General features: G+C 36.8%; 1 protein-coding gene across 1 annotated transcript in view; it reads right to left on the bottom strand.

Annotated features, from left to right (window-relative positions):
- Window positions 1-13,537, bottom strand: part of LOC135083349 (mucin-2-like) — a 60,557-nt gene extending 47,020 nt beyond the window's left edge. Inside the window, exon 1 of the mRNA XM_063978083.1 lies at window positions 13,328-13,537. The gene's annotated coding sequence lies outside the window, so the exon portion shown is untranslated. The remainder of the gene's footprint in view (window positions 1-13,327) is intronic.
- Between the last annotated feature and the right edge of the window lie 4,280 nt (window positions 13,538-17,817).

The following is a 17,817-nucleotide window of genomic DNA, read 5'->3' as shown; positions in this document are numbered from 1 at the left end:
CTGTCAGCTATTTTCTTCAGGTCATCTGTCCATCGAGCAAGTGGGCGTTCTACACTAAAGTTAGCTGAGACGAAGTCTCCAATAAGACCTTTCGTGATTCTGAACATCATTTTGGATTTTCCAATCTCAAAAATTATTTATTATTTTACACAGAACAGAACGAAAATAAAATTAACAACTTTAAGTAGTATATTTATAATATTCATTACACATGTACCTAATAGCAGTTCGAAAGTGAAGAAAAAATCATGAATTAAATCGTTAGCAACAATAAAAGTAATTTTATTGCTATGTAGGTACTGCTAATTTATTCATTACTAAATATGCGCAATTTTTCATATGCAGACAGTTAAATTAATTATAAATTAGTAAATTATTATGAACAAATTTTTAATATCTAATTAAGCCCATTTCCTCATCCAATGACGAATGAAGCTACGATAGCCGAACGGTGAAGGGGTCGGACTGGCCGACTCGAATCCGAGGAACGCGGGTTCGGTCCCCGCCGCTCGACTATTGTGGTGAGCCCACTCGTAACACAAGCATGTTTAGCTTACCACGAAGGGCTAGCGGGATTAGTTATTAGTACAATACAAAATTACAAATCTTCTATATCTATAAAAGCGAAACGTCACTGATTGACTCACTCACTCATCACGAAATCTCAGAAACTACAAGTGCTAGGAGTCTCAAATTTTGCATGGGGGTTCCTTTTAGAACGTAGGTGCTCACTAAGACGGGATTTCACAAAATTCAACCTCCAAGGGGGTAAAACGGGATCCACGCGTACGAAGTCGCGGGCGGCCACTGTTACTAATATTCTTTAAAAAAAATGTAAAGTGAGCTTACTTTAAGTATATTTGTTGTGCTTCTAGCTTGGTAAAGCATAGGGATATGGTAAATTTTATAGTTCCGCTAGCAATATACCAAGTAATATGTGATGAAGTTTGGAGGTAGGGTTTCCGAAACCACTTAATAACGAGTAGGACTGGGTTAATGTGACGAGAAGTAATTTGTACTAAATCATCATCAGGTCATTTAGTCTCCACTGCAGGAGCACGCTGCACGACCCTCTTTAATTTACCAGTGGCAAATGAAGGATTTGGCTTACACTCCACGCGCTGTCCCTAAGTAAATACTGGCAAATATTATATTATAGAGAACTTAGGTACATAAAGAGAACTTAATCCATGACATTATGTTGTGTGGTAGGTATGGTGTAAGATAGTACCCTCATCATTTCATAGCCATAGGACTCTCCTAAGTCCCAAAGATTTTTATTGGGGGCCTGATAGAAGCGGCTTACATCCAGCCGTTTCCTGCAACCTTATAAGGTCATTTCCATAAACAAAAGTTGCTGTTACAGCTGACCGATTAGCAAGCTTCATAAAGTTTCAGTGAGTAAGGCACAGAACACTTGATGGCCGATGGGGCAGAAAGGTTCTGGAATGGAAACCACCCATATAACCCCATCAAAATTTGTTATGCTTGTGTAAGACAGACAGATTAACTTTCGCATTAACATTAATATCAAAACAAAAACAGCACCGCACCTGTTTCGACCTGTTGCGCGTGTCACTTTTTTTCGAACTTTCGCCGAAACCGGTCTCCTTTCGGCGCGCGCGCACACGTGCCTTTTGTTTTAGTCACGCTTGTTAGTTGCGCAAAGGTTGACGCAATAGGATCGCACTAATTTGGGCTGAATCTTACCGATTTATAGATTTGGTGATAGGTATGCTTTGGTTGTAATTGTACCAATGTACTTCCTCATCAGGTCATGTGGTATTCACTGTAGGAGCAAGACTCTATCTAATTTCCTAGAGGCAAATGGAAAAGGCTTTGGGTTTCACTTCCATACGAGCAAGATGGGGTGGAGATGTCTGATGTTCTCATATTTGTCCATTACCTTAGTTGACATATAACTTGTTGTAACATATCCATGGGAAGAGTGAGAGTAGCCCTTTTCAATGTCCGATATTGAAACTTGCTTTGTTTCAGTCAGAATCATTGACATAAAATTGTTTACCTTTCGGTATATTTATGATAATATGTTTTCCTGGTAGGTCAATCAGATCCCAGCCTCAAAATTGTCCAGCGGTTGATAGGAATCGAACTAGCGTTCTTCGAATCTCGAATCGGCAGTCTGACACCTCACCGTTGGGCTATTGTCCCCTCAAAGGTTTCATCTCATCATCATCATATCAGCCACAGGACGCCCACTGACATAGGCCTCCCCCTATGCTTTCCATGTTGCCCGGTTGGTAGCAGCCTGCGTCCAACCTTCCTGCCTGTTTCATCAAGCCATTACTTATTTAAGCACAGAATTCGAGTCTTTTTTCTTCATCATCATTGAATTCCAGCATTCGAGAGTCTTTCTCCTTCATCATCATTGAATTATTTCCTTCCAACGAGGCGGCAGACCGTCTATTAGAGAGAGACAAAATTCCTCAAATTCAACCACCACGCGGAGAAATTGGCGGAGCGCTCCAGATACGGCGGGAACTGAGACGGAATGTGCTGTTTCCATTGTCTTACGGTTTTATTAAAACTGAACATAAAATGCAAGAGATGAGGCTTTATTAAAGACGTCCACAAAGTGAAAGAAAACTCTTGAATGGCTACCTTTTTACTGGACTCTTTTAAGTGGCAATATAATTTGAAAACACTAAATGGCAACCAATACAAGAAAAATAAATTTTGAATTGGTCCATTTGGATTGCCACTTTTTAGTGCAGCATTGTTATTTGGGTGCTGTGTTTTTGGCCAAAATGCTAACACATGCTGTCAACTGCTCGTAATTACTTCGCTGCAAGATTACGAAATTCAATAAACCATTATTAGCCAAATATGGTGGCACTCTTTACTCTTTATCGTATTTATCAATGCGGCTAAGTACCCAGCCGCCATAAAAAGATATTTACCACCTATTACGTTATACACTTGTTTAATAAACATAAACATTATGATTTCCTGATTTCGTTTAATAAACTCGTTATAGATTGCAAAACCGTGCCGTGTTACAACGCGCACGCGTGGCCCAGTGCTCTAGATGTGCGCACGCGCCGCACTCATCCGAGTAACGTTCCTTATTTGAATTTTTAGGGTTCCGCGCAAACTGGTGAGGTCGTTGACACTTTGGACGTTATGTAAGACGGCTATTGGTTTTCAGTTACAGGTATTTCACACTAGCTGTGCCCGCGACTTCGTACGCGTGAAAACAGTTTGAATAATATTTCCCGTTTTTGCAACATTTTTCTTTACTGCTCCGCCCCTATTGGCTGTAGACTGATGTTATATAGCGTAAAACCTTTCTCAATAAATGGGCTATCCAACACAAAAATAATTTTTGAAATCGGACCATTAGTTCCTGAGATTAAGCACGTTCAAGTAAAAGAAGAAACAAACTCTTCAGCGAGAAATTTGGAGAAACTGAAATGATTTTCCTCTTCTGTAATTGATTGATCGTTATCTGCTACTGGCAACATAGAATACCTGTAGTAAGATTAAAACACGAGAGATATAGAAAAGAAAAAAAGATTGTAATAAGCTATTAATTATTATTATCATAAAATGCCTACAATAATATTGTACGCAGCTCTCAGTTCGCAAGTGCGACTCGTTCTTGTCGATTTTGATTTTGTACGCAGAACGCGTACACATATTGTACGCGTACAGATATATTGGTGTTTTAGTATGTCTTATTATAATTAATCTCTTTAAAAATTAAAATGGAAGATACCTACATTTAATTTTCTTAAAATGCTATTCTTAATTTTTTGAATAGATCTTTTTTACAGTTACTGTTGTGAGTATAAAATGATATATTGAAGTAATTAAACGTCATTGTGTAAGTTTATGACTAAAAAGTGTTATTAAAGTAAATAATGATACTTTATTAATATTACGTTAAGAATAATAAACTTTTGTTCTAAGTTATTGTTCTAATTGTGCAATTAAAATCGAAAGCCGATCAATCATTGAGTTTTATAACAAAACTCTTTTAATTTTATACGTCAACGCTTCACGTTATTGAGCAGGAAATACTTTCGTACTTAATTGTTTTTATAACTGCCCGTATTTTGAACGAAGCTCAAAATCAACAGCAAAATCAACTCTTACTCAAGTTCTGATTCAAGTTCAATTAAAAGAATATAATTAACTAGCTTTCCGCCCGCGGCTTCGCCCGCGTGGAATTTTGTCTGTCACAGAAAAACTTTATCGGGCGCGTCCCTGTTTCAAAAACCGGGATAAAAACTATCCCTATGTCCTTTCCCGGGACTCAAATTATCTCTATGCCATTCATCAAAATCGCTTCAATTGTTTAAGCGTGAAAGCAAGACAGACAGACAGAGTCACTTTCGCATTTATAATATTAGTATAGAAGTGTAGATATTAGTATGGAATTGACCAAAAAACACAGACACTGGAATATTAATCATATTAATAGTAGAATGGGTCAATGTGCGTTGTTTGATTAATATTAATGTATTAATTGGTCTAATTTAATATAAAATGTATAATTTTTTGCTTACTAGCTTTTGCCCGCGGTTTCACCCGCGTGAAATTTAGTTTGTCACAGATCGTCATAAATTATAGCCTATATTATGTTAATCTGGATTATAAACAGTAATACTGTAAAGTTTCAACAAAATCCGTTCAGTAGTTTTTGCGTGAAAGAGTAACAAACATCCAGACATCCAAACATCCAGACATCATGACATCTAAACTTTCGCATTTATAATATTATTATAGTAGGAAGTAGGACAAATAAAACATGTTGATTGACGCGACGTTTTAAAATTAGTAGGTAATTGATTTTTACGTAATTTATCTAAATTAAGAGCTTCTTAATTATATCTCAATCTAGACATCTAGAAAATTTATAATTAATTAATTAGTTCGATAAAAATATTAAGCTATCTTAATTTTTTTAACATCACACTGAACATAGCCTAAATTAAGCAGAGCTTTTACTCGGTAGTCGTAGTCGGTACTAAGCGACTAAGGCTGGGTTGCACCATCTTACTTAAACTTTGACAAACGTCAAAATCTGTCAAACTCCATACAAAAACACCGGTTATCGTTATAGTTACGGTCAAAGTTAGGTGGTGCAACTCGGCCTAAGAGTGTTTCATATTTATATTCTTTTTCTGATAATCCCGTTTTGTCCTCAAAGTCAATTTGTTTGTCTCATCGGAGAGTTGAACCCAGGACCTGCCAGATTCGTTCGTTCGTTTCAGCCGAAAGACGTCCACAGCTGGACAAAGGCCTCCCCCAAGGACTTCCACAAAGACCGGTCCTGCGTCGCTCGCATCCCGGCAACTCCCGCGACCCTCACCAGATCGTCGGTCCACCTAGTGAGAGACCTTCCAGATTGGAAGATTCCAAATCTCTAACCACTAAGCCAACGAAATGTCTGCGTTCTTTTTATAAGTAGGTGCCATATGACTTCCTTTTACCATATTTTCGCAAATTTATGTGAGAACATCTTATTCAACGACCGAAATGCTAATCAGATCCAAACTACCTTTGTTCCGGCCGGTTCCGGTTTTCTACACCGGTTGTAACTGGTTATAACCGGTTAATTGAGTTAGCGTTGACAACTTTCGTCCGTCATCTCCCGTCATCGGCGAAAGTGGTATCTATTAGCGACATGTGTTCACGTAGGGCTGGCGCTTTTGGTTTTGAATTTTCGTTTCCAAAAATATTCAATATAGGGCAAGTGACCCGGTTGTGGCCACCGACCCCTTTGTGGCCATTTAGAACTTCAAATCGTTATAACTAAGGCAAAGACTAATATATTACTCTATGGTTTACGGGAATAAAAATATCTAATATTAGCAACACTGATAGCGTTAACAGCTTTGATGTGTCAAGCTTCACTTCAATCCAACAAGTCATTATTTTTTGAGAAGCGTTAATTGTTTTAAGTCTTAGCAAAAAGGCTAAGGCGAGCGGGTGAGTAAACAATCATTATTTTCTACGTCCTTCTTATTTTTTTAAATGTTTATGTTAATCCTTAATAAAGAATACACTGTCTAAGTGGTACTAATGATATTTTATCGCTATTTGTTTATTAAGTGGGTTTATGAGAGGTGGCCACTAATGGAGCCAGAATGAATGAATTTTCCCATCTTTGGCCACATGACTGGCCAAAAGTGGTGCACGAAGAACCCCACTTTTGGCCATGTAGTTTTCAATTTAATTACTTAGCTATTTTGATATAAGTAATCGATTCATTTTCAGAGTTACGATTATAATGCCTCCATCGAAACCAAATACTAAAAAAATCGGTGTTGTGAAAAGAAAATTGTTCCAGTACTAACCGCATAAACTTATGCTATAGGTTAATGTTGATCTCCTTAATTGTAATTTCAATTCAAGCTGAGATATTATATTTCATACTAGCAGCCGCCCACGACTTCGTACGCGTGGATACCGTTTTACCCCCTTCATCTACCTTACGCGGTTTAGATTTTTTCGTACAAATGTTTTTTCCCGCTAACTCCCGTTCCCGTGGGAATTTTGCAATATCCTGTTACTAAGCTTTAAGTTTACTAAGGTACCTGCATGCATAATTTCAAGCGTCTAACTTAAGCGGTTTAGATTTTTCATACAAAAGGATTTTCCCGCGAATTCCCGTTCCCGTGGGAATTTCGGGAATTCCTTGTAACTAAGCTTTAAGTTTACTAAGGTACCTACATACCAAATTTCAAGCGTCTTACTTAAGCAGTTTAGATTTTTCATACAAAAATATTTTCCCGCTAATTCCCGTTCCCGTGGGAATTTCGGGAGTTCCTTGTTGTAACTAAGCTTTAAGTTTACTAAGGTACCTACATACCAAATTACAAGCGTCTAACTTAAGCAGTTTAGATTTTTCATACAAAAGGATTTTCCCGCTAATTCCCGTACCCGTGGGAATTCCTAAGAATACTATAACCTGCCTAAGAGTATGAAAAATAATTGTACCAAGTTTCGTTAAAATCCGTCGAGTAGTTTTTGTTTTTTTTTATGAATTTTGATGGCCAGAACTGGCACATGACTGTGGCCAGAAATGGGGTAAAGCTGGCTAGAAATGGCACAAATTCCCATTTCTTTTTCTTTTCTACAGGATTATTTTTCCATTGAATCATTATGAAAAAAAATATATCCTTAGGCTAGATCTAAATATATTTAATCACTTTTTACAAGAAATAAGTCCGTGATAACAAAAACTGTAAAATGACATAGCCTCAAAGTCTAAAAATTTCTTAAAATGGCCAAAACCGGGTCACCTGCCCTATATTTGCAAATGAAAGAAAAAGAAACTTGCAAATGAAAGAAAAAGAACAATAAAGAAAGATAAATGTAGAGTGTATTTCTCAAAGAACTGATGAAAGCTGGTGGAATTTGAAAATTTAAAAGCACCAAAAGAAACAAACAAAAAGAAAAAGATTAATGTAGAGTTATTTCTAGAAGAGATGAAAACTGCAGGTAACGTTTTCTGAAGTACAGGACATGATATCTAGAGCAGCGGTTCCCGAAAGGTGGTCCGCGGAACCCTGGGGTTCCGTGGAAAGGCCGCAAGGGTTCCGTAAAAAATTTTATCCCACGTTTCGTGACTGCGGTTGTTCGCGCGCACCGACTTGTTTACGCACAAGGGAGGGGCAGGGCGTGCGGGCGGAGTAGTACGGGGGTTCCGCTAGGAAAAGTATAATGAATTAGGGTTCCTTGGCAAAAAAAAATTGGGAAACCCTGATCTAGAGGATAGTTGATAGTGACTAGATGAAAACGAGATCATATTTTTTAAGTTCAAAAAAAAAAAAAGTCAAAAGTCAAAATTTCTTTATTTGTTTAGACTAATAAATAGTTCTTACAAATCGTCATTTTGCTCTTAAGGAGCCTCTACATGTCTCATAATCTTTTTACCCTACCAGCGCTTCGAGACCAACATTTGGCAAGTGCTGAGAAGAAGCGCCGCAACAAACTCAGTCACCACTGTCTGCCGGTTAATATAAATAAATAGAAATAGCAGTAGTAGGTACATTCGATTCAGGAGCAGTTCACTGAATTTACCATGCATTCTTGTATAGTGTATCTTATAAGAATGGGTATACAAAATTGCGTGGTATATTAAACAAGGTAGTGACGTGCTAATATCTAGACTTACAGATTACACACTTAAATACTAGTAGAAATGACTCGCATACATAAATTGGAATAACTTGGATTGACCAGTCCCCGAAAGCAGCGCCTGTTCACAGACATGACGAGTGAACCAGCCATCGCTTCACTCGACCATATTAGAATTTAGAGGGAATGGAACGATCCGCCTCACTCGTTCCTTGGGAAGTTCCGTCCAGCAGTGTAGTTATAGGCTGAAATGATGGATTTAAGTAGAGAGAAAAATGTTAAGCAGTTAAGCTCGTCTTTACTGCTTGTTTATACACAATAAACTCTAAAGAGGCGATAACGCTCTCCTGGAAATTATTTCCTTAATGAAAATAGTACTTTGGGGAATATGTCTATGTAACACTCGGGAAAGACTGGCAAACTTAGCCACTAAGTAAAAAATAATAAGAAATGCTAATAATAAGCAGGCACGCGCACGGTCTATTAAATCACCGTTTTGTTTTTGATGAATGAAATGTAATTAATGAAAATAAAAGTTATTAATATATCAATTTTAATTGGGCTATTAATAATCCACGTGTTTCCTTTAACGGCATCAAAATTATTAAAGTAAATAATAATAAATCAATGTCGGCGGTGGCAGCCCTGGGCACTAAGTGGTCGTCACTGTCATTGTTGTTTCGGTGTTTTGAAGATGTCGCGACATCTATTCGAAAGGAGAAATTGGAAGCCATCACTAACAAGGTTATGAAAGACAGGGCCGTATTACAAAATAACTTGTCATACTAGATTCAATTTTAATCCTAGATATTGTCCTGCGTTTGGTCTAAAAAGTCTAAACAAATGCTTGTGGTTCGAAAAAGCATTTCCAAAAAAAAGGAGGACCCTTTCCCTTCTGAGTTGAGTTTTTTTTACTTAAGTATGAATTTAGTTTCTGAATTAAGAGTAATTAAACTTCGAGACTTCGGTCGGCTTGAATAAATTAAAATTAATTCAGAAACGAAAATAGGCTTCATAACTTAAGTTAAGTAGAGAATGAGTATTTTCAAGCTTAAAATCTCAATTCAGAAATCGGCAGTTAGTCTCGTATTTAATTATGAAATGATGCTCAAGTATGAATCTGCACTCAAGACTGTGTGTATTAACCCAAATTTTGAAATACTTGAGTTTGAATCGAGTTGTGAACATCGTTTTGTGCTACGGGCCTTAAAATCGGTGAAATTGAGAACTCAACGTAAACGAAATGAAGTTACTGTAATTTCGTATAGCGTTTACTTTCTAACAGGCTTATTATTGCCATTAAAGGAATGGCAAGAGATGGACAGACAAGGCGATTTGATAGCGACTTGATATTAAGACGATTGACTTTCATTAGATTCTAAGTGTATTTTTCCGTGTTAGAAACGTTTTTATAAAATAAGATCGTAGATAAAGAGTGTCATAAAAGACGACTATGGGACAAATCGTCGCTTGCCTCTCTAACTGACGTATCTAACATTTTTTTCGAAACTGAGTTATCTACACAATCTTAATCAATTTTGCAAGACGAATCGATCTGTCTAATCGCCTGAAAATTTTGCTAAATGTCAGTTACGTCGGTTAGAGAGGCAAGGGACGAAATATTATGCGAACATCAGCCTCCCCAACCCGTCTGGCCAGCGTGGGGAGTGTAGACCAAATCCTCCATTTGCATCTGGTAAATTAGACAGGGTCGTGCTCCTGCAGTTAAGACTAAATGACTGATGATGACGATGATCAGGGTTCCTTTGTTTCACAAACTGGAAGCATTAACGTAATATTTCATTCATAATACATTTTGTAACTAACCATTGGATGCTCTGTTTACTTTATTGTAATGTAATACCATGTCATAATGAAAATATTACATATGTTTTGAAATATATGTATGTATACTAGCTTTCCGCCCGCGGCTTCGCCCGCGTGGAATTTTGTCTGTCACTGATAAACTTTATCGCGCGCGTCCCTGTTTTAAAAACCGGGATAAAAACTATCCAAATTGCCAAATCTATCTATGCCAAATTTCATCAAAATCGGTTCAGTGGTTTAGGCGTGAAAGCAAGACAGACAGACAGACAGAGTTACTTTCGCATTTATAATATTAGTACATACATGCTTCCCACGAAAACTATGCTTATTTATGTTATGGTCATTAGGCATAACAATATTACATTAGACTTCTATTATTCCGCGATAGGAAAATATGAAATCGTATTATTAATGGAAAAATATAACTGTTCTTGTAATATATGAAGTGAGAGTCTGATACAGTTAACTATGCGTGAACAGAATCCAGGTTGCAATCATATAGCGTACATTATGAAGTATACTTTAAGTGGGTAGACGAAGATTTAGAAATTGATAGAGTCAGTGATTAGAGCTTAATTACTCATGGAAATGTAACAGTTCTTTATTTATTTAGTTCTTCATTGTAAAATGATATAATGACTGTGTAAATTCCTGGCTCTAGTGGTTATTGTTAGATTCTCTCGTTTTAGATCAATTTAGAGGTATCTGGCTTAATATTTGTTGTGCCACAGTTACAGAGTACAGAACAAATTACAAAATACAAAACAATCACCATAACATAATATTCTTTAAGTCTGAACTCCTTAAAAACACGGGCACTACACCCACGTATAATATTCAAATTCAAAACGTTTATTGCATGTCACGTATAATTATTAACGCCCGTATTCGCAAATATTACTATGAGGTCTCGCAGTGCGCGTGGACGCACAGGGTGACTTATGAACCAATGGCAGAGCTCTATTCAACGCTGTGCGTTCGATTTGCTGCTTCACTTAAGCAAGCATCGTTTGTGAATACGGGTGTAAAAATCTAAGGGGCTTTCACAATAGTTTCTTAGTAAAATCAAACTTTAGATCCGGTAGATCCAGGAATTACAATGGTCTATTACTTCTCTATCAAATCTACTTCCAATTTATCGGTAAAATAAAGAAATAAATAATAAACAAGTACAATCGAGTGTTAATTGGAGAAAGAAAGAAACATTTTACGTTCGAATACTTACGCCCGTATTCACAAACGATGCTTGCGCAAATCGAACGCACAGCGTTAAATAGAGCTCTATGATTGGTTCATCACCCTGTGCGTCCACGCGCACTGTGAGACCTCATAGTGATGTTTGTTAATACGGGCGTTAGATTATCACAAATGATAGTAAAGTTAAAGTCAGAGCTGTCAATGGTAGAGTCTCGCCCTTGAACTCTAGAGAAAGTAAGAGTAAACTACCTGCTATGGGTGTAGAGCTGATTGATTGGTTGACGTATAAAAACATACTTTTTCTAACAAATAAAACAAAAATAACATTGACACTGAACTGTCCTTGTATCTAGTGATACGAGACAACTTATAGATCTATACTATAATATTATAAAGCTGAAGAGTTTGTTTGTTTACTTGAACGCGCTAATTTCCGGAACTACTGGTCCGATTTAAAAAATTCTTTCAGTGTTAGATAGCCCATTTATCGAGGAAGGCTATAGGCTATACAACATTATGCTACGATCAATAGCTGTTGTCAAAATGTTGCGAAAACGGGTTTTCACGCGTACGAAGTCGCGGGCACAGCTAGATGATAGTTATTAAGGATAGAGACAGTTAGATCTCTAATTGAGTCAAATTTTATCTACTACAAGCTCTGGATGTAGCACTTATTTGTTTAATGTAAGTAGATACTTTTCTCTTACTGCCGTAGGACGGTTTATTTCTCAAGTAGATAACCATGGAAATTTTAACTTGAGTTCGAACTTTTTTACTTTGGAATTTCAAAGTATGTAAATTGATGTCAAAGACAGCCAGTATAATTATCATAAGTATTTCTTTTGTTTTCAGCACCTACCAAACTACCACCCACTAAGCACATTTTTCTATGTTTAAGAGTCCCCGCAGATTCATCATCATCATCATCATTTCAGCCACAGGACGTCCACTGCTGAACATAGGCCTCCCCCAATGCTTTCCACGTTGATCGATTGGTCACTACCAAGGAATGGCCTGCGTCCAGCGCTTCCCTGCAACCTTTACGATGTCGTCGGTCCACCTTGTGGGTGGACGACCCAGATTACCGAGTTTTAATCGGGCGATAGTTTCATCGGCTTTAAATTTGTATAAAGAATCGGCCGATACTAAATCGGTGTAACATTCATACAGGTTTCATTAACAGCCCGACTAAACTATCGGCCGACAAAAAGTATAGCCTGCGAGGAATTGTAGGTTTTTACTGTTGGAATTTTTTATTATTTTCATTTTTGAATGGGTGGATAATTCTTTCAATTAAAATGTGGTGAAATGAAGCAAGATTGCTCAATACAAACAAGAATTTAATTTGATTTACTTCAAGTTAAAATTCTACTTAAACAAAAAACAAATATCCTCAATACAATACCTCTACGTCTAAATTATAACTTGCGACATAATATTTAAATAACAACGACATTCTCATTTTAATAAATGTCGTAAATTGCCAATTTTTTTAACAGTCGTAAATTACTTAATAATTGCTTTCGCCAATTAAGTATGAATTTCCACCAAAGTTAACGAGTTACAAACATTGCGTGCTATGTACAAGTTATGTACACATAGGTAATTAAGCTTTATGATTTTCCGATTGTATGAATTATGAAACCCATACATTTTTTTAAAGTCATTGACATTGTTCGTAAACAATTTTTTAAAAGAAAATCAAGTAAGTAACTTTCTTGCGACATTTTGTTTCATCGTAATAAACCAATTTCTAATTACTACTTAAAACTCTATAATGTCTATGAAATGTAAAAATGTGTTAAAGATTTTATAATTTGGGGAATATTTTCAACTAAAGTTGTATAAATTATACTTATACAATAATAAAAAATAATAAATGGCTAGTAAAGAGTAAATAGCCCGGTTTATTACAGTTTTGCAATGATTTTTATAATTGTATAAAAAATATATTTTATAACGTTTTCTCATCATATCGATAGCTTTGTTTCGAAAAATACTAAATTTTAATAGATAATACTAAATAAACACTTTCTATTGGGTTTCTAAAAAAATCCCATTAAGTAGAATATCAGGAACAAAGTAAATAAAATTAATTAATAAAATGTAGAGACGAGAATCACCCATGATTTAAAATATTTTTTAAAACGTCACACCATTCCTTATTCAATTAATTAATTAAAAAGCTTACCTTAAAAATCTAAGCGCCTTTCACGTCTCCAAAAATACAAAATCACCTTCCAAACAGTTCAACACAAAGCCCCAACAATAAAAAAAGTTTCAAAAAGTTTTTTGACAAAATTAGGCCTCCTTCGTCGACTGAATCACATTTTCCCAAAGACAAAAATGGTTCATCTTACACTTGAAAACTTTTTAGAATAAACGTCTAGCTGCGCGTGCGATCGCGACCGAACTGAATACTGGCGCGCAAGAAATTTCTGTGAACTATCTCCCAGGTCCGGATTCAGTACGTTTCGATCATTACACATAATATGGTCGCATTCATTAAAAACGTATCGGTGATATAAATATTTAAAAGTGAAATGCTTTGTCTGTATTTTTGGAACGATATCCGTATTTTAATATTTTATAAGTTCAATCGAAACTTTTTCTCGGAGTTCGTGAACGGTTGCAGCTTTCGTTTTAGCATTCAATTTAGTTGATGTATTAGATTCGTGTATTCGATTTCGTGATTTAATAAATTGATCATTTGTTATCGAATTAATATTTGTTTAGCAATGGTTCGACATTTAATTAACTGCTGAAATGTAAAATAAGTAATCATGCTGTCGTTGAAAACATTATATCAATTTTAACGATTCCGGGATATTAATGCGAATCAGTAAAATACATATTTCTTTCTTGTGCTCTCTAATTTGTTTTTTGAATAAACACCTAATTAAAAAATATTACTCGTATAAATATTAATTTAGGCCAGTAGGAATCAGAAGTAACAGAATTTTAAATTACTTCTCACAATCAATGGAATTGGTTTTTCACATGCCCCTCTTAAGAATGGAACCCACGCCCTTCGAAATGACTGACTCTAACTTTACCACTAGTCCATCGATGCATTATAACTAGTAAAGTAGCTATGTGACGAAATTCTCATATTACTATAAACGTTCCTCATTATGATTCACTGAACAACAATTACATAGTGTTGTATTAATAGCATTCTTAAATACCGGTTCAGAATAGTTGCGTCTGAAAGTATGGCAGCCGGTGGACAATCAGTATTGATGAAATAGGCGCCATTTGAGCGATAAAACGGGTCTAAAGTTAGAACTAATTGAGGAGTTAGTAGAGCGAACGTGTTAAAATGGTGATTAAACGTAACTGTTATAACTTTCATCAACATGACACAAGCATGAACTTTTCTTTTGACATGGTTTAGTAATATTTTCAATTTTTTTAAACATTTATTAAGTCACACGTGAGCATTTTAGTTTTAATTTTACGAATGCAGTCGCATTTATAAAATAATAATAATTTAAACTAATTTAATACTACTAATTTTCTACGTAGTTTTCTACAAGTAAAAACTGTTTAATTTGTTACAATAACACGCACCTAACACAAAAATTAAAAGAAATAACTGTCCTTCCTCCTTCTACATTGGTTGAAAGAAACAAAAATTGAGTTTTATTGGCGGTCAGGTTGTAGATCCTGGCTATACAGGAGTTGCAGCGGTGGGAACGAGAGGTGGGAATCCCGACGTCCCGAGTCCGTTCCTGTCCTCTAATTTCTCACGGTTGAGGTATTTTTTTACGGATTATTTGTAAATGTCCCTTTTTTAATGTCCGTTTTGATCCTTTTTTGTCTCTCCCCGATATTACGGTAAAACAGGTTGTTTGGGTGTTTTTTGGGACGTTGTTTGATGTCTTCTAAGTTTTTGAAGGGTCGAGTATTATCTCTACTAAATATTACGAAGTGGTAAAGTTATTTGAGAAGTGATATGATTTTCGTAGCTGTACCATAGATAGGTTATTTTTATTATTAATAATTTCGATGATTAAATATCTTATCTTATTGTCAATTTCAGGTTTCACATGAAGAAAGAAGATCAAGCAAGATATAACCTGATTTTAACCCTGATTTTCATTGTCATTCAAGTGCTCTTTCTTCGCATAGGCTTCTGTGATTTGGCCAAGGGCCACACACATTGCGATAACATTATGCGACATTGATTTGACAGCAGCGGAGTGAAGTCTTGCGACTATGCAAAATGATACCCTGTAATCGTAGCGCATATAGACATAGACGGGGCGGCGCACATAGCTCGTAGAGCTGATGGCCGCTGGGGCAGGAAAGTTCTTGAGTGGCGACCACGAGCCGAAAGACGTAGCGTGGGCAGGCCTCCCACTAGGTGGACCGACGATCTGGTGAAGGTCGCGGGAGGTGCCTGTATGCGAGCGGTGCAGGATCGGTCTTCGTGGAAATCCTTGGGGGAGGCCTTTGTCCAGCAGTGGACGTCTTTTCGGCAGAAACGAACGAACGAACGATACGTATTACCACTATTTACCAGACATTACTATTTATTGCATACTCACCGGATTACACGTAGGAGCACGCGCGTTACAGCTTCGGCATTGCATTATTATAAGATCTTGTTCCGCCCTTTTACGAACTTCCTCCGTGAGGATATCCCCGCCGAATTCTATGATGAACCTATCAAAAGTCATATTCTGCAATGTCAACCCACCACAAGGTGGACCGACGACCTGATAAAGGTAGCGGGAAGGCGCTGGATGCAGGCCGCTACCAACCGTGCGATGTGGAAGTCATTGGGGGAGGCCTATGTTCAGTAGTGGACGTTCTGTGGCTGAAATGATGATGATGATGATGATGATGAAATGAATGAAAATGACAAATCTTCGAACGTGTATAATACCGTGCCAAAGTAATCATATAATTTTGGCACCTTAATAACTATTGCCGTTTTTGTTGTAAAGATCATGCAGCGCTACTTGCGGATATTATTGGAAAGAAAACTATGTGGGCTCTAGATCTGAAGCCGCTTTAACGAACACGAAGTGCTCATACAATGCGGCGTATTTTCTTCCAGTCTTTAGTCAGGACTTTAGTCGAATTAAAACCCCGGTTGAACGTGATATAGCCGCACTAGAATACGATGCTTTTTTGCATAATCGCAAGACTTCGTTCCGGTGTCGACCGAATGTTATTATGATGTATGTGGCCCAGGGGTTACCGTAGCCGCTAAGGTTTGAAACTTCTTGCTTAAAATATTGTAGTCTTTGGCATAGACTACGACGGTAGTCATGGAGATAGGAGTTTGTTATCTCGTGTCAGATGTAAATGGTGAAAAGAAAACTCATGATTCGTGTTATTTTTATGCAATATGTAGGTATTTTATAAAAGTGGAACCCCGAGTGATCTCCAAAACCCATTCTATTATTATATACGATTCGGCTTCGATTATCTATAATACAATAGGAGTTTATTTCATGTGTCAGATGACAAGGGTGGAAACAACCTACGATTCATGTTGTTTATTTACGTTCAATATGTGGGCATATTATAAAAGTGGAATGCCGAGTTGTATTTCTAAAACTTGTTCTATTATTTTATACTATTTGGCTGCGACTCGGCGTGACGACAATACAAAACATTTTTCGCGAATCGGTGTTCATACATTCACACAATACATTAGACGCCATGTTGTCATAAACGACATATTATAAAATCGCTGTGATTTAATATTCTTAATCATTAATTTTATGGCAAGTGTCCATCAGGAATCATTGTTCTTACACACAGAATCGTATTATTTCGCTTTCGGGTAGTAATATGTCAAAATTGTTGGTTCTTAGGCGAACAATGTATGGAGAACGAACATTGTCCTTTCATCGACTTATATCAAGTTTGGATATCTGGATGGATGTTTGTTACTCTTTCACGCAAAAAACACTGAACCGATTCTGATGGAACTTTACAGTACTATTCCATATAACCCAGAACAACATGCTATAGGCTACAATTTATGACGATCTGTGACAAACTAAACTTCACGCGGGCGCGGGTGAAGCCGCGGGCAAAAGCTAGTATTATTATAATTTTTCAGCATAGATGAGCTGACCAGAGGATGCTCTGACGTAATGCCCTTGAGTAGAAAGTGGCCACTGGCCAGGTGTGAGCCGACCACATAGTTTGACGCAATCCGCCCACGACGCGGTTTTCTTGAGAAAACCTTTTAGAGTGTACAGTTGTGTGCAGAGTGCTTTCGCTCTGAAGTTCAGAAGTTTGGTTTATCAGGCAAAAGTTCCTAGATATTTGCATTAAGTCCGCCACTGTACAATTGTATGTGCAAAAGTGTAAATAAATAAATAAAATAAAAAAATATTTGGGTAATTTTATTTGATATTCCTCCTGAAAATTAGCCTCCTAATTGGGCCATTGTGTTAAATTCGTGTTTTTTCCCAGATTACTCCAGATGCGAACAGTCTTTCTAGGCTACAGGTTTTCACTAAATACAGGTATGTAATGATACTGGATCGGAGGTGAGTCCGTCGATCTGCTATGCAATCCATGACCACATGCTGTGGTGTTTCTTGTGCCTTATATTTACAATCTCATGTGATAGGCTAGGTACCTTAATTTAGATCCCATTTGTCCGTGGTCTGTTCTGTATATGTCATTCTTAATACAGTTTTACAGTCA

The sequence above is a fragment of the Ostrinia nubilalis genome, chromosome 23, assembly GCF_963855985.1.
Source record: "Ostrinia nubilalis chromosome 23, ilOstNubi1.1, whole genome shotgun sequence".
In the NCBI taxonomy this organism is placed as follows: Eukaryota; Metazoa; Arthropoda; class Insecta; order Lepidoptera; family Crambidae; genus Ostrinia; species Ostrinia nubilalis.
Note: the sequence above shows the minus strand (reverse complement) of the source record. Positions and strands in the feature narration are given on the sequence as shown.